Here is a 21613-nt window from a genome sequence, read left to right on the forward strand (position 1 = left end):
TAAGGAGTGAAAAGTTTAATAGGCAAGAAAGAAGGAAGAAAGAACAGCTCTCCCGTACAGAGACAAGGGAGGGGACTTGGAACAAAGAGAAAACCCTTGTGAGGTAGGCCAAGTGGTTGGTTACATGGGAGGCCAGAGAAGGTGGTGTCTGATTTGCATAGGGCCCAGGGAATTGGTCTGACCAGGTATGTTATTTACACAGCACAGCCCATGGAAAAACCTGGCCCTCCCACCTTAGCCCCTTTAACATGCAAATGTTGGGCGCCATGACGTTCTGAACACAAGGTGGTATCTGGAGGTGGCCATGACACTTGGTACACCTGGTGACAAGGAGAAGATCTGGGCGGGAATCACCATGTTGAATGAACCCAGTTTCTAATGGCTTGCATTTGCATATCAAAGATTGCTGGTCTGGCCCTTCAAGTCTCCTTCTCTGTTAGAAAAGAGATGGCTTAGGGATTGTTTCTCATCACAAGAAAATTTCCACCAAGAACCTTTACCCTAACTATCTGCCTAAAAATTATTTCTTAGGCCGGGCGCAGTGGCTCACGCCTGTAATCCCAGAACTTTGGGAGGCCAAGGCCAGTGGATCACCTGAGTTTGGGAGTTCAAGACCAGCCTGACCAACATGGAGAAACCCCGTCTCTACTAAAAATACAAAATTAGCCAAGTGTGGTGGCGCATGCCTGTAATCCCAGCCACTCGGGAGGCTGAGGCAGGAGAATCGCTTGAACCCAGGAAGTGGAGGTGGAGGTAAGCCGAGATCACACCACTGCACTCCGTCCTGGGCAACAAGAGCAAAACTCTGTCTCACACACAAAAAAAATTATTTCTTAATAACTCCTGTATTACTACTTCAGAATAGCTGTGCCTGAATCTAAATGTTATATCTGAAATTCTATCAAAGGTGTCTCCTTAAATGAAGTTTTCCTGGAGCGACAGACAGATAATTGAGTGATACATGGGTAAAGCCATAGATCTACTGCTCTCTCTTCTCATGGTCACTAGCGGGTCCTGAAAACACCATCATTATCAGTGGCTGCCTATTGCCCCCACCAGTAACTTTAGCTCACTTTGAAAACAAAGATCTCCAAGGATAAGAGGAAAATGCTCTGAATTTGGCCAGCTTTAAATGGAAAAGCTCACAGTCATAATGGATGTGCAGTTTTTATAAGGAAAGAAAAAGACAGATGCACAGGCCGTGTCCCTCCTGTGACACTTATCCCTTCTGCAGGATGTCCTGGATAGATTAATAATTTCATTTTGTCAGGCAGAACCACAAACAGCTGAAAAGCGGCCTGCCCAGCTAATTTCTAAAGTCATGTCCAATATCCATTCTCACAACCCATTTTACTGACAGTTCAAAAGCGACAGCCCCTCCTCCCTACACTGTCCTCGCTGCAGGACGTCCAGACATTAAGCTTCCCTGCTACCTCCTCACCCTCATCTCCACCTCGAGCTTACTGAGCCATCACTAGTTTCTAGGTAACCAGACCTGTAATTAACGTTCTGGGACTCCTGCGAGATTGCCATTGTGACAGCAGAGATGGACTGTATTCCAGTCGTCCAAAACCTTGATATGACCGAGGCAGGGTAGGAGGAGGAGGAAACCGTAACGGAATAGATGCAGGCCCACCGGACAGTGGGTAATGAAATGTCACACAGCATCATCGGGATGGCGTGTCTCTAGCAAGCCTGCGAGCTTCGCCCGCACTACCAGGAGGGCAGTTCTGGGCCCGGGGTCTCCAGCTTTACTGCACATGCACATGGGCTCTTACTGAGGAGCCTTATTAAAACACAGGGATTCTGAGTCAGGGTCGGCAGTGAGGCACAGGGAGCTTCATTTAAAAATCACTCCCAAGTGATTCCACTGCAGGTGGCCACTAGGCACTCTGAGAAGGACGATGACAGATGACCCCATTCTACTCAATGCCTGTCAGGTGGCTCCAGGGTACCTGTTGGGTGTGATTCTTGAGTCACACTGCAGGAAGGCAACTGGCAAATTCTAGAGCAAGCCTGTCTAACCCACGGCCTAGTCTGGCTTTGAATGTGGCCCAAAGAGTATTTTGAGCTCTTCTTTTTTTAGTTCATCAGCTATCATTAGTGTTAGTGTATTTTATGTGTGCCCCAAGACAATTTTTCTTTTTTTCTCTTTTTAAGATGGAGTCTCACTCTGTCTCACCCAGACTGGAGTGTGGCACGATCTTGGCTCACTACAACCTCCGCCTCCTGAGTTCAAACAATTCTCCTGCCTGAGCCTCCTGAGTAGCTGGGACTACAGGTGCCCACCATGACGCCCGGCTTTGTATTTTTAGTAGAGATGGAGTTTCACCATATTGGCCAGGTTGGTCCTGAACTCCTATAAGTGATCCGCCTGCCTTGGCCTCACAAAGTGCTGAGATTAAAGGTGGGAGCCACCGCGCCTGGCCCAATTCTTCTTCCAATGTGGCCCGGGGAAGCCAAAGGATTGGACGCCCCTGTTCTAGAGTGTCCCAAGGAGGCAAGGGGTCCAGAAACCATTTAATTTGAGGAGCAACTGAAGGAACTATGGGTATTTGACTCACATGGGAGTGGGAAGAGGCAGAGAGGATGCTATGTCTGTCCCCTTCAAATCTCACCTTGAAACATGATCCGCAATGCCGGAAGTGGGACCTGGTGGGAGGTACTAGTTCATGGGGACGGATCCTTCATGAATGGTTCAGCACCACCCCCTCGGAGGTAGGTCATCTCTCACTCAGTGGGTTCACAGCAGACCTGGTTGTTGAAGCGTGTGGCACCTCCACCTGCCTCCACTCTCTCCTGCCCCTGCGTTCACCCTGTGATGGGCCTCGCCACGACCAGAAGCTTCCTAAGGCCCTCCCCAAAAGCAGACGCTGACAGCACACTTCTCTACAGCCAGCAGAACCGTGAGCCGATGACACTTCTTTTTAAAATAAATTACACAATCTCAGGTATCCCTTTTTAGCAACACAAAAATGGTCTAATGCAGAAGACAACACGATCTCACACACACCTGCTGATTTATTCTCTTCGCCTCTTTCTTGTTTTCAACAGGTTTTTTCTTGCCTGTAATGAAGAGAGGATAAACAGCTACCATAAAGTCCTTCTCTCTTTCAGAATCTCAATTTGCTTTTGACTCAGGAGCTCCTAACAGAGCAATCAAGCATCAGTCCCAAGGAAGACAAGCCTGTCATGACTGGAAGAAAGAAGACTCGGGTGAAGGATCCAGTGTCCTCTCTGTGCCCAGTGTGGCCACACCGGCTCTCCGTCCCCTCAGCCTGCTCGTGTCTTCCTCACCTCCAGTGGCAAGAGGGTCTCTGGCAGGCAGATATAGGGACAAAGACCGTGTTAGCACAGCAATACAGAGTTTGTCTGTCTTGTAAGGTACCGCACCCTGTGGACCTTCAAACACCTGGGCCTTCCAAATGCATTTCCAGGATGACCATCAGCAACTATGGTGAAGCACCAGGATAGAGCCATGTGCCTGGAGGAAGAGCAAGACTCAGGAAAAAAAAAAGAAGAGAAACACATTAAGAGGAATGAAGAGGAGTGAGCAGAGGCAGAAGGGTGAGCCCCAGACACTCCTCCAGGCTGATGAGGAATAAACCACAAGGCGATGCCACAGGAGACGGGGCGAGCAGGGGGTCTGTGCTATCCTCCGGACTCTCTGTGTGTTTGTGAGCGGCCAACAGTGATGACAGGATGTGGCCACATGGCCTTCCAGACACCGTGACACACCCTGAGGGGTTCCACATGCATAAATCCATGATTTTTTAAACACAGTCGTTCCAGTCCCCCACAGCCACAGCCGGGGAGCCAGTCTCAGACTCCCAGCCGGGCCTCGGGAGGGTGGCACTCCCTCCCCAGCTTCACCCACCACTTGGCACCTGCTGCTCCAGCCTCCTGGTCCCAGTTTCCGTCTCTCCACACTGAGCAGGCATTTGTAAAAGCAAATGTACGAAGACACTCATTATCTGTTTTTGGCACTCACTAAAGAATACTTTTAGTGAACTCTTTTTTGAAATAATCCTTACACAGTGGGCATAAGCATTCCTTAATGCACTTTTCCATAAATCATGGTTTGCTTTTTTACAAATAATACTAAATTTTCCTGACAGTAGAAGCCATTTTTCTATAAAATAATGTATTTCACCCCAAAGAAAGGAGGGAAAAGGTATGACGGTGAGGGAAAGCCGAGGAAGGAATGAGCAGGAAGAAGAGAGGACTGCGGTTCCAGGACTCTACTGTGCATCTTCAGATCTCAGAGTGAGCAGCCATGGTCCATTGGCTCACCAAGTCAAGCAGCAGGATGTGTGTTAGGGCTTCTTTGCCAGATTCCTTGATTTGTCCTTTTTTGTGTGTGGGAATCATCTCATGACCTACAACCTCCAAAGAACACTGCAGTTTTACCACGAGTAACACGCAAATGGAGGCACTGAGCCAGGTTCCTGCTTCAGTCACGCAGGCAGAAAGGAGTCCCGGGCCGAGAGTCTCGTCCCCATCTCCCGTACCCCATCCTTGTGCATAGCCTCCCCTAGAGGCCTGCCTCTTGAAACTGGCATTGAGCCCCAGTTCCGACTGCCCTCCACCTCATTCCTGGTTCTCTGGGTTGGGGACACAGCTGGAGCCCAAGGAGGAGATCCATGATCCCCAGAGAGCCCTGCCAGGCTTGAACCCTCAGACTCCAGGGCAGGCTCAGTTGCTGTATTAGTCTGTTCTCACACTGCTGTAAAGAACTACCCAAGATTCGGTGATTTATAAAGAAAAGAGGTCTAACGCACTCACAGTTCTGCATGGCTGGGAGGCCTCAGGAAACGCACAATCATAGTGGAAGGGGAACATCTTACCCTGGTGCAGCAAGACAGAGAAAGCGAAGCGGGAGGCACTACACACTTTCAAAGAAACAGATCTCAGGAGAGCTCATTCACTCTCACGAGAAGAGCAAGAAGGAAGTCCACCCCCATGATTCAATCACCTCCCACCAGGCCCTTCCTCCAACACATGGGGATTACAACTGGAGATGAGATTTGGGAGGGGACACAGCCAAACCTTATCAGTCGCCTTCCAAGGTTGCTTGCTCTCCTGGGTTTCACAAAGCCCCTCATCCAGTGCTCCCTGAGATGTGGCACACACACATCCAGAGGGATGCAAAAGGGAGTCCTACAGGCACACAGACCAACCACATCAATACAACCACATCAATACTTACAGGCTTATGTCATTGTGCAGAGTACCAAGAAAAAAGCTTTAAACTAGGATTTCAACAGATACTACCTCAGGAGGGGCTAAGGAAAAAAGAAGAAGAAAAAGGAGTTGATATGGCTTGGCTGTGCCCCCACCCAAATCTTGTCTTGAATTCTTGTGTGTTGTGGGAGGGACCCGGTGGGAGGTAACTGACTCATGGGGGCAGGTCTTTCCCGTGCTGTTCTTGTGATAGTGAGTCTCATGAGATCTGATGGTTCTACAAGGAGGTTCCCAGCTCAACTCCTACTTCCCTACACAACAACACAACAAAAGCAGCGAGTTTCCCTTCTTTTTTTGCCTGCTGCCATCCACGTAAGATGGACCCACTCCTCCTTGCCTTCCACTATGATTGTGAGACTTCCCCAGCCACACGGAACTGTAAGTCCATTAAACCCTTTTTCCTTGGCCAGGCGCAGTGGCTCACGCCTGTAATCCCAGCACTTTGGGAGGCTGAGGCAGGCGGATCACCTGAGTTCAGGAGTTTGAGACCAGCCTGGCCAACATGTTAAAACACCGTCCTTACTAAGAAAATCCAAAAATTAGCTGGGCATGGTGGCAGACACCTGTAATCCCAGCTCAGGAGGCTGAGGCAGGAGAACTGCTTGAACTCACAGGGGAAGAGGGGTGGGTCACAGATTGCGGTGAGCCAAGATCGTGCCACTGTACTCCAGCCTGGGGGACAGAGCAAGGCTCCATTTTTCCTGTAGAAATTGCCCAGTCTTGGGTATGACTTTATCAGCAGTGTGAAAACAGGCTAATACAGGAGTCGAATTAAAATATACGTTAAGTAGGTAATACTGCTGACAGCTCTAGGACACTGGCAAAACCCATGAAGGGAACATGCAGATGGAATTTCAGATACACTGCTCATATCCATTACCTCCTTCTGTGGATGAGACACTGTGTTTAAAAGTGCGGTACCAGCAGCCAGGAGGAGTTCAACATGCAGATTTCCCTGCCTGATGTCAGAACCCACTCACCTCATTCACCTAATGTCTCATCTAAAGCCTCTCACTAAATCCCTTCCTGCAACCTCAAAAGGCTACACTCACCAGGTGACGTTCAAGATCCGGCACTTCTTTTTTTTTTTTTTTTTTGAGATGGAGCTTCGCTCTTGTTGCCCAGGCTGGAGGGCAGTGGTGCAATCTCAGCTCACTGCAACCTCTGCCTGCTGGGTTCAAGCGATTCTCCTGCGTCGGCCTCCCCAGTAGCTGGGACTACAGGCGCCCACCACCACGCCCAGCTAATTTTGGTATTTTTAGAAGAGACGGGGTTTCTCCATGGTGGTCAGGCTGGTCTCAAACTCCCGACCTCAGGTGATCTGCGCACCTTGGCCTCCCAAAGTGCTGGGAGTACAGGTGTGAGCCACCATGCCCAGCCTGATTCAGCACTTCTCAAAGCAGCATCATGCTGTATAAAACAGGCACACAGCTCGCAGCAGCACATGATGGGCACATGGCTCACACCGGGCACATGGCACGTGACAGGCACAGGGCACACTGGCACCTGCTCTTCGTGGGATCACTAAGAAGGGAAACATGTAAGGCAGCAATGCAGATAAACATGAGCTCATCTCATCCTCGCCATCACCACGCCCTGTGGAAAGGAGGCAGCTGTGGCCAGAGAGGTGAAGGCCCCTGCCCAAGGTGACTCGGTGGATGGCCAAAGCCCAGATTTGAGCCCAGGTCTCGCTAATTCCAGAATATACTCACTCTTTGAGGCACCAGGGTTGCCCTTGCTTCACTTGTCCTGTTTCACTCCTTCATTAAGGGCCACAGCTCCCACTGACCTGCTCACAACAAACCCAAGCTCTGTCAAAAGAGGTAAGCCTGTGGGCTGTGGCTCTCTTGATGCCACACACCTCAAGACCATGCATAAATAAACTCTAGTGGAGAAAAATTCAACATCCCAACCTAGTAACGGCCCTTTCCTGACAGATCCAGAATCCCTCCACCGCTCACCACTGCCACAGCTTCCCCGGGCCAGGATGATGGCCTCTGAAGGGTCTTCCCCTCATTCTACTCTCCACACGGTGGCCAGAGCCCTCCTCCTCTGACCCAGTCAAAGCTAGAATCCTCACTCCGACGCAGGCTGGGAGCTGCCCTCCTCTTGCTAGCTCTGGCACTCGTGCCCACTACGCTTACCCAGGCCACTGAGCTGCAGCCTCTGACATGGCAGCCCCTCGCACCTGCTGCCCGGATGCTCCTCCCCAGGGCTGCCCAGCCAGCTCCTTCTTTCCTTCAGGTCTTCACTCAATGCCACCTTTCAGTGACAGGTTCCCTGCCCATCCAATCAAAAACTCCAACCACCTCATACGCCTGGTCCTGTTCTCCTGCTGACACACGGTATAAAGTACTCACCTGCTAACATACTATATAATTTATGCATCTGCTTTTCATGGAACAAAGAAATGAAAGGAAACCTAACCCTTTATGAACCTCTACTTCACTGTCTCCCAGGCAGCAAATTAGACCATTTTTATGAGCTCATTTAGTCCTCTTCCTGCCAGGATGTACGCTCTACAAGGCAGGGATTTTTCACCTGTTCTGTCTCTTCTGTTCACCGATACACCTAAGTTCCCAGGACAGCACCTAGCACATAGTAAGTAGGTGTCCAGGCTGAATGACGGCTTCAGAGAGCAGCAATATTGGATGGGGTTACATGGATCTTAAAAATGCTCATCTCAAAGAAAGCAGTACTCGTTTGCCTCTGGCTTTTGTGAATGACCCATGAGGGCCAAGCTAGGCTTCCTTCTGGCGGCATAAACCTGCACTGGCCACATGGCCCTGGGATCTGAGGACTCCCTCAAGCTACACAAAGCACAGACCATCTCACTGAGCACAGTCGTATGTTCATCCTCACACCAGATCCCTGCGGCCCTGCAGGCCGGCCCCCCACCTCTACCGCACCTGCGGGCTCCCGAAGGCTCAGGCCTAGCAGCCCATGGCTAGGAAAGTGCAGACCACTTGCTAACTGCAAAAATCAAGTGGGTGGCTGACATGGGTAGAGCTAAGCAGTCACCCAAATCACTGATATGACCCCAGGTGTTTCTGACAGGGAAGGCAGGTGGAAAAGGGCTGTCCACAGGTTATGCTGCAGGACCCTGGAGGAGCCAGCCCAGAAGCCAGGCCCCGGGCCCTTCTCATATAGCCCTGCACCTGCCCGTGAGGGGAGCAAGGCCAGGACAGGCCCCTGTGAAGCTGCGCTGAGCACTGGGTCCAGGCTTCAGTGAGAGGCTGCTGGGCCTGCAGCTGGAGGCGCCCTCCTCTCTACCCTCCACAGAGACTCTGAACCTCTCAGAAGGCTGGCCCAAGTGTCTGCACAGCCAGAAAGTCTGAGGTGGCACAAAAGAGCCACTCAAGTCCGCTTTCAGAGTTTCCCTCCAGGCTAGGTGCGGCGGCTCATGCCTGGAATCCCAGAACTTTGGGAGGCCAAGGCAGGTGGATCACGAGGTCAAGAGATCAAGACCATCCTGGCCAACATGGTGAAACCTCGTCTCTATTAAAAATACAAAAATTAGCTGGGCATGATGGCACATGCCTGTAGTCCCAGCTACCCAGGAGGCTGAGGCAGGAGAATAGCTTGAACCCGGGAGGCAGAGGCTGCAGTGAGCCAAGATTGCGCCACTGCACTCCAGTCTGGTGATAAAGCAAGACACCATCTCAAAAAAAAAGTTTCCCTCCTATTCTATTCCCAAAGTTGCCCCCAAGGCTCTACCACCCGCCTCAAAGGCAGCAGGACCCACACCCAATAAAAGGGAGTCTCCACCAGGTGTGGTGGCTCACACCTTAATTCCAGCACTTTGGGAGCTGAGGCAGGTGGATCACGAGGTCAGGAGTTCAAGACCAACTTGACCAACATGATGAAACCCCCTCTCTAATAAAAATACAAAAAAATTTTAGCTGGATGTGGTCGTGCGCACCTGTAATCCCAGCTACTCAGGAGACTGAGGCAGAAGAATTGCTTGAACCTGGGAGGCAGAGGTTGCAGTGAGCCGAGATTGTGCCACTGCACTTCAGCCTGGGCTACAGATCGAGACTCTGTCTCAGAAAAAAAAGGGGGTCTCCACCAAGTACTCAGGAGAACGTGGGATGGGAAGGTGAATGGCCCCTGGAGGGGAGCTCACCAGTGTCCTGCAAAGCAGAAGATGCACGGACAGCTGGGCGTGGTGGCTCACGCCTGTAATCCCAGCACTTTGGGAGGCCAAGGCGGGTGGATCACGAGGTCAAGAGATCGAGACCATCCTGGTCAACATGGTGAAACCCCGTCTCTACTAAAAATACAAAAAATTAGCTGGGCATGGTGGCGCGTGTCTGTAATCCCAGCTACTCAAGAGGCTGAGGCAGGAGAATTGCCTGAACCCAGGAGGCGGAGGTTGCAGTGAGTCGAGATCGCGCCATTGCACTCCAGCCTGGGTAACAAGAGCGAAACTCTGTCTCAAAAAAAAAAAAAGATACATGCATCTCAGGACCCAGCAGCCCCTTCCAGGTGTGACCCTGGAGAGGCTCAAGTACATCTGGGTATGCAGGTGTGTGCCTGGGTATTCACCATAGTTGGGGTGACAAAACAGGGGAACCACCCAGCCATCTCTCAGAAGGCAAATGGGTAAACTGAGGTCTGCCCACAATAAAATACTACACAGCAATTAAAATGACCGGGCAGGACTTCCACGTATCAGCAAAGAGAAATCTCAAAATCATAATGCTATGAAATCTCATACTCATAATGAAATGTCAAATGGATATACAATATGTGTTCATGTAACTGCTTAAAGCGTACGAAACAGTAATACATAGATATTTTATGCATAAAGATATATGTGATAAAAGTAAAAAACGTACAAATTGCACAAAACATACCAACTTCTTATTTGTGACAATAAATACCTCTGAAGGGACAAGTTGGAGAAGAAATAGGATGAGCTTTAGCTATGTCTGTAATAAGTTATTTCCTTAAAAAAAGAATCGTAAGAAAATAGAGAAAAAAAATGTTAGCATCTATTTAACCTACACAGTAGAAACAGAGGTATCTATTACTTTTTTTTTTTTTTCATTTTTCTGTTTTGGCTCGTTTCATAATTAAAATTTTTAATATCTAAAAAATAAAATATATCATGAGACGTGAGAAGTGGGGCTGGGCAATCTAAATTAGCAGGAAAAACTTTATAATGAAGAGGCAAGTGAGTGAGCATTGAGGAGCAGCCCTGATAGACACTGATCTTCACATGTTAATCTGTGGGAACAGGACCACATAGGAATGGGAATTGTTTCTTGTGAAGAATGGAGGAAGCGTTCCTGGGAACAATTCAAAGAAAACACACACACACACACCCCACAGATACACACAGGGATATTCACTGCAGTGTTATTTATTGAGTGAAAAACTAGAAACTCACAGATCAGGTTACAAAAGAAATAGGACCATAACTTATGCTACAGTGATATGAACAATAAGCTCAAGACAGGGCAGCAGCGAGACGGGGAGGTGTTTGCGGCAGACGCTACCACAAGTGGGTCCCCTCTTAAGTGAAATGAACAGAGAACAAAATTCCCCTGCTCTATCCAAATTAGGCCTGAGAAAGACAAGGGCTCAAAGGGAACATGGGAAAACGGAGATGGTTTGCTGAGTGAGATTTGCAGCTTTCCACCACCTGGAGAAGCAGCCACAAAGTGCTCTGGGTGGGGCCCAGGCTTTTCTCCAGGCACTTTCTCCCACCCCCTTCTCCCACCCCCTTCTCACACCCTCTCTCTGCCCAGGGCCCAGGAAGGCTGTGTCCTGAGAGCTGACTACTCTCCTGGGCCAATGAGATTTTCCTCTGATATTTCCAGGCTGGAACAATCCCCCCCAGATTCCCATAAATCAGGTCCAGATTTTGCAAATGTTACAGGAAAAGGCTCAGAAGTCAACAGCTCCAGAAACCGGGAGGCTAAACTGCAAGATCACATTTCATTTCCCAAGGCCAACTGCTTAAGACAGAGCCATAAGTAAAGGAAATGTTTTCATTTTCCATTTGCCCTAAAGTGTCTCCCAACTCTCTGGGAGCCACATCAGTTCTAAAAACTTAACTGTTCACATTTTTTTTTATCTTTTTTTTTTTTTTTGAGAAGTTCTTGTCACCCAGGCTGGAGTGCAGTGTCATGATCTCGGCTCACTGCAACCTCCGACTCGTGGGTTCAGGCGATTCTTCTGCCTCAGCTTCCTGAGTAGCTGGGATTACAGGCATGTGCCACCATGCATGGCTAATTTTTGTATTTTTAGTAGAGACAGGGTTTCACCATGTTGGCCAGGCTAGTCTTGAACTCCTGACCTCAGGTGATCCACTCACCTCGGCCTCCAAAAGTGCTGGGATTACAGGCGTGAGCCACTGTGCCTGGCCTGTTCACATTTCTGATCAAATCAAAAGCCACTCAGTGAGCCCAAAAAAGAGACCAGTAAGCAGAGCCAGCCTACCGGCAGTTCACGTCCTCTACAAATGCTGATCAGCAAATTCAACTATGTAGCCAATCACTCTTCCCTGAAGAAAGGAGTCACCAGCTAGGGTGAGTTTTAAAGGGTAACCAGAGGGAAATAGTGCTCTCAGACAAGTCACAGGGGTGCCTGCTGCCCAGCTCTACACCAGGGAGCAGCCCCCGCCCTGCTGGGAAGGGATGGGATGTGGCCACATTCCCAGAGGGCACCCCACATGCCCTGGCTATGAACTCCCCTTCCCCCCACCCTACTACTGAGTGGGCCAACACCAGTAAGCCCCTCGTGGGTGAGCAGGCCCACAGCATGGCCAGACCCCTAAGGGGCCATCAGGGCTCCGAGACTCTGTCCACCGCACAGACGTCAGCAGTGACTGCCCACGCCTCCCCAGTTCTCCAGGGCCTCAGCCCCAGGGCCTGGGACCAAAACCCCATCCTGCACTGACCACAGGTTAAACTTGCCCTAACACAGGGGTAAGTGGCAGAAACAACATGCCCTCCCCTCCCCACTGCAGGACACAGCACGATGAGGTTATTTCCAAAGTACTATTTGCTCCTGAGAAGCCATTTTCTGAGCTGGAAGCTTGTTCCTTTTCCACTGTGAAGTAACTGGGGCCCATGTGGTGTTGCCCCAAGCCCTCTGCAGGCTCAGTCATCCCTCACTCTTGCTCAGCACATCCACGGGCATCATGAAGCCTGTAGGCTGTGGGATCTCTGTGCCAAACCTGCTCTTTTGTTTCCTAGGGCAAACCCAGCATCTGGAACCTGGGCAACTAGGCAGCGGGCTCGCATGGCCCAGGTTCAGGGGCAGCCACCTGCACCAGGCTGGGGCCTGACATGGGATGAGCGTGAACCACTGAGTAGGACCATGAGTGCAGGCTAACGCTGGGCACAGCCACCATGGGTGGGACACAGACCTGTGGGACCTTCATGGCGCCAGGGCAGCGCCTAAGGGTCCACCTAGCACGTGTCAGGCACAAACAGGTGAGTTACCCACATTCGTTCAATTACCATTGCCCCACACCAATGTTCTGGGGCAGGTGACATGACGGGGCCCCTGCCGCAGAGAGGAAGTGGTTCAGAGAATGTAAACAACTACCCCTCACCTCCCAGAGAGATGAGGTAGAGCCAGAATCTGAAGCAGCCCATCTGTAGCCAACAGTATACTCATTCTAGAGACACACACCCACCCCGACACCAGCTGCGCAGGAAGGAGAGAGAAGTCAGACTCAGACCCTACAACTGCTCCAGGCTGGGAAATTCACCAGCACTGCGGACAGAGCAGGGGATAACAGCAGCATCAGAAAGACTTACGAGGGCAGAGGTTCACACAGGGAATGCAGGCCCCCGGCAAGGAGCTTGAGTCAGACTAAACCAGCAGAAAAGGTGGTATCGGAGTACCAAGCTCACACAACAGGGAGCCACTGCCCAGGTCCGGAGATTCCATGACGTCACAGCAGGACTGGGGCTGCAGGAGCACAGAACCAGGCGGGAGACAGCAGTGGCAGGGCTCCCTGCCCCACATGGCTGGCACCCACTGGCTCAGCCACCAACAGGGCCGAATCGGGCTGGGGACTCAGCTCAAAGTGGGCTGAGCAGGGCCAGGCAGTGGGGGCGGAGAGAGCCATGACTCTGGGCCTGCAGCTGAGGAGGCCGCGCAGCTTCCTTCTGGAGCAGCCGTTCGGTGGGTGTGGAGCAAAGCCTTTCATTGTCCACAAAACATAGGCAACTGCAGGTAGTCACAGGTGGGTGAGATCCAAAAGCTGTGTCAGGCTAGGAACCAAAACAGAAGACAAGCCAGCACACAGAGTAAGCAGAGGGCAGAACTGGCCTCCGAACACAAGGGAAGGCAGGCAGGGGACCAGAGAGGGGGTGCAGGGAACCAGAGAGGGGCACAGGGGAGCAGAGAGGGGCACAGGGGAGCAGAGAGGGGCACAGGGGAGCAGAGAGGGGCACAGGGGAGCAGAGAGGGGCGCAGGGGACCAGAGAGGGGCACAGGGGACCAGAGAGGGGCACGGGGGACCAGAGAGGGGCGCAGGGAACCAGAGAGGGGCACAGGGGAGCAGAGAGGGGCACAGGGGAGCAGAGAGGGGCACAGGGGAGCAGAGAGGGGCGCAGGGGAGCAGAGAGGGGCGCAGGGGACCAGAGAGGGGCGCAGGGGACCAGAGAGGGGCACAGGGGAGCAGAGAGGGGCGCAGGGGAGCAGAGAGGGGCGCAGGGGAGCAGAGAGGGGCGCAGGGGACCAGAGAGGGGCGCAGGGGACCAGAGAGGGGCGCAGGGGAGCAGAGAGGGGCGCAGGGGACCAGAGAGGGGCGCAGGGGACCAGAGAGGGGCGCAGGGGACCAGAGAGGGGCGCAGGGGACCAGAGAGGGGCGCAGGGGAGCAGAGAGGGGCGCAGGGGACCAGAGAGGGGCGCAGGGGACCAGAGAGGGGCGCAGGGGACCAGAGAGGGGCGCAGGGGACCAGAGAGGGGCGCAGGGGACCAGAGAGGGGCGCAGGGGAGCAGAGAGGGGCGCAGGGGACCAGAGAGGGGCGCAGGGGACCAGAGAGGGGCGCAGGGGACCAGAGAGGAGCGCAGGGCACCAGAGAAGGGCACAGGGCACCAGAGAGGAGCACAGGGGACCAGAGAGGGGCACAGGGCACCAGAGAGGGGCACAGGGGACCAGAGAGGAGCACAGGGCACCAGAGAGGAGCACAGGGCACTAGAGAGGAGCACAGGGGACCAGAGAGGAGCGCAGGGCACCAGAGAAGGGCACAGGGCACCAGAGAGGAGCACAGGGCACTAGAGAGGAGCACAGGGGAACAGAGAGGGGCACAGGGCACCAGAGAGGGGCGCAGGGCACCAGAGAGGGACACAGGGGACCAGAGAGGAGCACAGGGGAGCTGCTACCAGTCTCCCTTCTCCACTGAGCATCTGTGTGGCCCTGAGCAAGTTGCTTGGCCTCTCTGGGCCCCAGTTTTCTCAAGGGTAACATGAACAGACTCAACTCCAGGACCAGAGACTGGACTCCCTCTAACCCAGACCTCTTCTGCGGCTAAATGAGGGAGGGGGGACTCTGACATCGCAGCCTATAAATCCCACCTCCTAGAAAGAGGCTCCTGCTGTTCTACGGGCAGCTCCTGGAAAAGGAAGGGAAGGTCTGCCCAGGAAGCCCTGGGATTCCTCTGTTCTTGTGTGCCACCTGGCTGACCAGGAGAAGAGGCCACCCAGCCAGCAGCAGGCAGAGGGGCACCGTGGGAACCCTTCTGCTGGGGCCCCAGCTCTCACAGAGCATTCCTGGGTTTGGAGGGACAAGAATGAACCACCCAAATCGACAGGCATCGGCAGAGTGCTGAAGAATCAGCAAGCCAGACTCCAATCATGGCTCTGAGGATGCTCATCTGTTCAGCCTCTTCCTAGAGGAGACTAGCTACCTCACAGGCCTGACTGCTCCAAGGTTAAACAAGGGGCGAAAGCAGCATCCAGCACGGTGCCTGCCACCTAGGAGCGCCTGCGATGGTGGCAACTGTGGCTCACTGACCACGATGAGAACCTGAGAGTTCTGGCCATGCCACGCCCCTTGCCCTTATCCTCTGCAGGCCTGAGGTGCGGCCCCACACAGGGCAGGGCCCGAGCAATGAACCAGGACCTCCCAGAGGATGGAAGGAAAAGTCAGCACAGAAGCCTTGCCCAGGGTCATTCCAGGGACTATCCCAGAAAGAGGGCAAAGCAGCCTCCTCAGGCCCTGCAATCTCTCACCCACACATTCAGGACAGGGTCTGGAAACAGCGTGAGCTCTGTAAGCCCCAGCACCATCTACACACACCCGGAAGAGAACAGACTGTTGCTGAAGCCGGAGCATCCCTACTCCTCTTACGGTTGAGAAACTGAGGCTAAGACACCAGAAGGCCTTGCTAATGGAAGCCAGGGTCAGAGGAAGACCCAGAAGCCAGGATCAGTAACATCTGGGCAGGACTCTGTCTGCCGCACTTCAGCTGAACTCAATGCCCAGGGGCAGGTGTGGGCTGAAGAGCCTGCCCAGGGCACTGCCTGCCAGCCAGGGCTCTAGGCAGACCAAACAACCTCCTCAGTGCTCTCAGGTGAGACAGATAAGTGAAGCCCCTTGTACCCCCCGAGGGCCAGCATCAGCATTCCTCCACGCTAATACAAGGGGGACAGCTCCAAAACCCAAAACACTCCGACTCTTCACAGCTAGTCTCAAGCTGGATGGCTTCCTGTGGGAGAACCCACGACAAGAGGGACCAGGAAGCTTTATAAGCTTGAGGCCTCTGTCGGTAGCCCACGGCTCCATGCCCTGCACATCTGAGCAGCATGCTCACGAGACATCTGACTGGCATCGGTGCCCAGCTATCCCCACAGCTGCACTCACACCCCACTGGCCACCACACTGGCATCCACCTCCTGCAGTGTGCGAGCCTATGCAGAGTCTTATCCACGCCAGGCCCTGTGCCACTATGTCCTAGAGACACAGAATGAAATAAGACACAGCCCTCATCCCCCAGCAGCTGGCAGAGGGGCAGTGTCAGCTCGGCAGGAGCCAGAGGAAAAGGGTTCACCAGGGTAGAGGTCAGAGGTGACCCCACATAACTGGCATCATCTGAGCTTCATCATGAAAGGTGAGTTAATCAGATGAAGACAGGGGGAATGGGTGTTCGGGGGAAGAAGCCCCTAAGCAAAGTCCCAGAGATGGGAAGTGGCTGGGTACACCGCAACCCAAGGCAGTCCGGCCAGGTGGATTGCCGCAGCAGTCAGGCGCTCCCTGGCAGGGCCAGCACAGGCCCCCTAGCTGTCTCTGTGCCTCCTGCTCCAGAGTCCTGGCTGCTGCTGACTCTCTGACAACCCAGAGAGCCACACATTCACCCAGCCAGGCTGCCCCACCCCAGTGCTTCCCTCTGCCCCATCTTCGGGTCATGACTCTCCTGCCAGGGAGAGGACGGGGCCAGTCTGTGGCTCCAGCTGCCTGAGTTCCCTCATCTCTAAGGTGGGCAGGTCACATCCTACCCCTGTGCCATGGATGTGCCTCCCCCACATTCCCAGCACCTAGCCAGCCTCTCCATCCTCACAAAGCAGGCTCGGCACACCCAGAATCCTTGGCCCTGTGTCTTCCTGCCCCCTAGAAGCAGGTGGCCGAGGGCGCCCTGAGCAAAGCCTGCACTATGCCTGATCCTGTACAGGTTTTTCAGACTACCGAATCCACCTGCTGAGCCTATGAAGCCCCTGCAGAAACCCACCCTGAGCAGGACTCAGGGAGCCTGGCCACTTGGACAGTCACACAGAGCTCACATCCTGGGCAAAAGCAGGGCCACCTCACAGCCTTCAGTGGGGCAAGAGCCACAGAAGGTGAGGCCAGAGACCCTACTCGGGGTTACAGCATGGTGGCCGAGCACAGGAGCAGGCTCTGGGAATACGTGGGGCTATGTGGATCCAAGTGTGTCTCCCAGAGGCCCGAGCTTTTTAAGTCTTTTACAGCTTACACTTGGCTGATCCCCCAAAACGACAATAAACAATTAGTGTGTGCAATCAGACCAAGAAAACAAATCAAAAACCATTACAAGGGAAACAAAACATCAAAATTTGATCAAAAATTGTGTTAACTGTGTACAGTTTACTATAAATTTAAATTGGAAGCTTCAAGAAAATAAGGAATGTTCACAGAAGCGACTCTGTCATCTACACAAGACTACAAAGCCTTCATCACCCTGACTGAGCTCCCACTCCAGAGCACAGGCTGGCCAGCACTGCAGAGCCTCTGCCCAGGGCCAGGCATGGCTGGGGCCCGTGGAGAAGAGATGTGATGAAGATGAGCCTCTTCTGGCCGGGCTTGGGGGCTCACCCCTGTAATCCCAGCATTTTGGGAGGCCGAGGCAGGCAGATCATGAGGTCAAGAGATCGAGACCATCCTGGCCAACACGGTGAAATCCCACCTCTACTAAAAATACAAAAATTAGCTGGGCATGGTGGCACGTATCTGCAATCCCAGCTACTCAGGAGGCTGAGGCAGGAGAATCACTTGAACCTGGGAGGCAGAGGTTACAGTGAGCTGAGATCACACCACTGCACTCCAGCCTGGGGACAGAGCGAGACTCCATCTTAAAAAAAAAAGAAAGAAAGAAAATTAGCCGCTTCCTTCCAGGAGGAAAGAGAAACTGTGGATATCCCTGAACATCTAACAAGGCTAAGGTGTCGGGTGCTTTCAGAGAGAGGCAAACAGTAAATTGCCAAGGGGCCGGGGGTGGGAGAGGGAGGAGGGTCAGACAAGGAAAAAACACAGCAGTTTGGAGAACTGAAGACTTGCAAGAACACGGGGACACCCTGAAATAAACCTGGGCAGAAAGCTGTTTTGCAAGCTAGCTGCAATGCCCTCCAACTGAATCAACGGTATCATACTTACCTGGCAGGAGAGATACCACCACTCTGAATAAACAGGTATGTGCTTTCTAGAGTGATGACAGCAGGGTATCAGCTCCCAGCACATCTACTCCAGTACCAATATTGGCAGCCACCGTCGACCAAGCACATCCCGTGTGCCAGGCCATGAGCTCATTTCATGTGTTACCTTAACAGCACACCTGTCCTCCTATCTCCAGGCCAGACCTGAGCAGGGCAGCAGGGGCCAGCCAGCCTCTGGGAGACGAGTCCCACCAGCAGAGGATGGCTTAACTGGGGCTGCTGAACAGTAATTGCCCTAATAAATAAAACAAATGGCTTTACTTTAAAACACATTAACGTAACAGCAGGCTTTCTGCTAGCTGATGAGGCCTGGCTCCACCGCTCAGAACAGGCAAGTAAGAGTTGCCTCTTGGGGTCAGAGCCCTGAAGTCAAGGTCCCTGTGGCCTGGGGGGACGGTATGGGACATGATATTGCCCTGGTCATTTCGACCTATCCTCCACAACCCACAGGACGGTGTGAGTGGCCCCAAGGCCAAAGAGAAGCACCCTGGATGGGAAGGGTGTGAGGAAGGGCAGCAGGGAGGCCTTCCCGCCCTGCCAGGTGGCCCTTCTGGCAGGCACTGGGGCCCCTCCTGAGGGGACGTCCCTCCCCAGGAACAGGCCTGGGAAGCCCTCATCTCACCGCAAGAACAGTCGCGTGCGACCAGCCTGTAAGGTAGCATCCGAGTCCCTCCTGCAATTAAGGCCGCTGGGCTCCAGGCCAGCGCCAGGGGCAGACCCGGCACCCGGGGCGCCCCTCCCGCAGTCTCGGATCTTTTGCCAAACTCCCCACCGGCGCCAGGACACCGAGGGGCCACCTCCGACACGCAGCTACGACAGACACGTTTCCCATACTGGATGCGGAGACCTGCAGGTGCGACGGGGGCCAGGCGGAGTGGAAAGGATCTGGCCGGGACCCCCGGGGAGGAACAGGCAGGAGCGAGGGGCCTCCCCATGCATCCTCCCTCTGACTGTGCGGCCATCGCCCGTCCCAGCGGCTCGGCCCCGCTTTGTCCGAAGGCCTCATCAAAGCCGGTTTACCAGCGGCCCAGGAAGGAAATGACCGCCCGCCACCGCCACGCCGACTCCCTTTCGTTTCAGAGCTTTCGAAACAAGGGAAGGCGGGGCTCCAGGAAAAAAAAAAAACGCTCCGCGGGAGCCTCGAGCTTCGAGGGCTGTAGCCGCGCGCACCTCGCGGGCCGGGGAGCGGGCGCGCAGACGCGGTGCAGCGGCGCCCCCCAGCGGCCGCGCGGGGCGCTGCACCCGGCCCGTGTGTTCGCCCAGGCCGGGGAGGGACCGCGCCGCGGAGGAGGAGCCAGCTCCGCCCGAAACCCGACGCCCGCGGCCCCTCCTCTCCAGGCCCGGGAGCCTAGTGTTGGCCGCAGCCGCGGAGGGCTTCCGGCGCACATCCCGGAGCAGAGGACATAACTTGTGGCTGCCTCGCAGACCCCATCCAGCTCCCGCAACACTGACCCCCGCGGGCAGCCTCGGGCACCAGGCAGCTGGAAAGCCAACCCCGGACACCGCGCAGATTCTGCCTCCTGGAGGTCGGACTGCATCCTCCACTTCCGGGAGAGGCTGATCCGGGGGAGACAGTGAAGCCAAGCCCCCGGGATAGGTGAAGACGACAGGCCCTGCCACCTCCACTGTGGGATATTAGGGTGAGCTGGCTCTCAAACCACCCTTCCAAAAGGTACGGGGCTGCTGCTAACACCTCCCTCAAACAACAGAGGAGGGGACTGGGCTGGTTCTAAAGACAGCTCGGTGTGGCACTAAGTCACTACCCCTTTCTGGCCAGGGTGTATCAGCTGGGCGGGGGACACTGAGCCCAGAGGTTCAGAGCTTCCTTCCTGTTCCAATGCTTGGTGAACCTGCAGTGCTCCCTGAAGCAGAGTGAGAACGAAGCTACACTCCCAGCAAGTGCAGTTTTGGTTCAGATTGAATGGATTTGTTTGGGGTGTCATCGGCAGGCGGAGGATAGACTGTGAGCTGGGCTACAGCCCAGCCCTCATCCCCACACCCACAGCCCCTGGGCACAGCTGCTAGCGAGGTCCTTTAGTACCTCCGTAAGCCACCTGCTCTCAACCTCAGGGATTCCACACCTCTTTCCCCAGCCTCAGCCATGCTCAAGTTAGGCAACTGCACTTTTATAAATTCTGAAGGCCTGAACAGGCTGGGCGGGGTGGCTCACGCCTGTAATCCCAGCATTTTGGGAGGCCAAGGCAGGCAGATCACTTGAGGTCAGGAGTTTGAGACCAGCCTGGCCAACACAGTGAAACCCTGTCTCTACCGAAAATACAAAAATTAGCCGGGCTGGTGGCACACGCCTGTAATCCCAGCTACTTGGAGGCTGAGGCAAGAGAATCGCTTGAACCTGGGAGGGGGAGTTGCAGATCACACCATTTTGCACTCCAGCCTGGGTGACAGAGTGAGACTGCATCTCAAAATAAATAAATACATAAATACATAAGTAAATAAAGTCCTGAACAAATGTTGCTACTATTATTCTAATCAAGGCTTCATACAGTAAACTTCCCCTTGCTGATTTTAGGCACGATATTAGTGCACACGTCAGAAATTTCCAAACCATGTCCTCAGATCATGCACATACCTTACAGGGTAAGGAGGGGAGAGTTAGGGTAATTGTTTTTTAATAAAATGCATTTTGGTAAATGTATTTAAAAAATACCAAATACATGTATGCAGTTGTCCTTAGCAACATGTAATCATCTCATGATGTGTCATTAGGGAAATGCAGACCAAAACTAAAATGAGATACCACTTCACACCCACCAGAATAGCTGTAATCAAAAAGACGGATGATTACAAGTGCTGGTGAGGATGTGGAGAAACTGGAACCCCCATACACTGCTGGTGGGAATATAAAATGGTATAGCTACTGAGTTTGGCAGATCCTCCAAAGGTTAAACAGAGTTAACCATCCTACTCCTAGGTTATACCCTAGTGATGTGAAAACATGTCCACACAAAAACTTCTAAGTAAATGTTCACAACAGCATTATTCAAAACAGCCTCAAAGTGGAAACAATGCACATGTCCATCAACTGATGAATGCATGATGTGGTATACCCATACGATGGAATATTATCCAACCATAAAAAAGGTGAAGTATTAATGCAATGCTACAGCATGAACCCTAAAAACATAGGCTAAGTAAAGAAGCCAGACACAAAAGACCACATATTAGATCAGTCCATTTGTAGTCAATATTCAGAATAGACAAGTTTATAGAGACAGCAAGCTGATTTGTAGTCTCTGGAGACTGGGAGGACAGGAAGACGGAGAGTGACTGCTAATGATACAGGGTTCCTGAGGTGACAAGTGTTCCAGAATCAGTGGTCACAGTTGTACAACCTTGGGAATACACTAAAAATCACTGGACTGTATACATTAAATGAGTGAGCTTTATGGTACATTAATTAAATTTCAATTTTTATTACCAAAAAAAGTATCTG

General features: G+C 53.1%; 1 protein-coding gene across 1 annotated transcript in view; it reads right to left on the reverse strand.

Annotated features, from left to right (window-relative positions):
- XXYLT1 (xyloside xylosyltransferase 1) overlaps positions 1-21613 on the reverse strand; it is a 194595-nt gene that overhangs the window by 163683 nt on the left and 9299 nt on the right. The gene's annotated exons all lie outside the window — the stretch shown is intronic.

Source organism: Aotus nancymaae, unplaced genomic scaffold, assembly GCF_030222135.1.
Source record: "Aotus nancymaae isolate 86718 unplaced genomic scaffold, 86718_ANA_hifiasm-v0.15.2.pri h1tg000067l, whole genome shotgun sequence".
Taxonomy (NCBI): Eukaryota; Metazoa; Chordata; class Mammalia; order Primates; family Aotidae; genus Aotus; species Aotus nancymaae.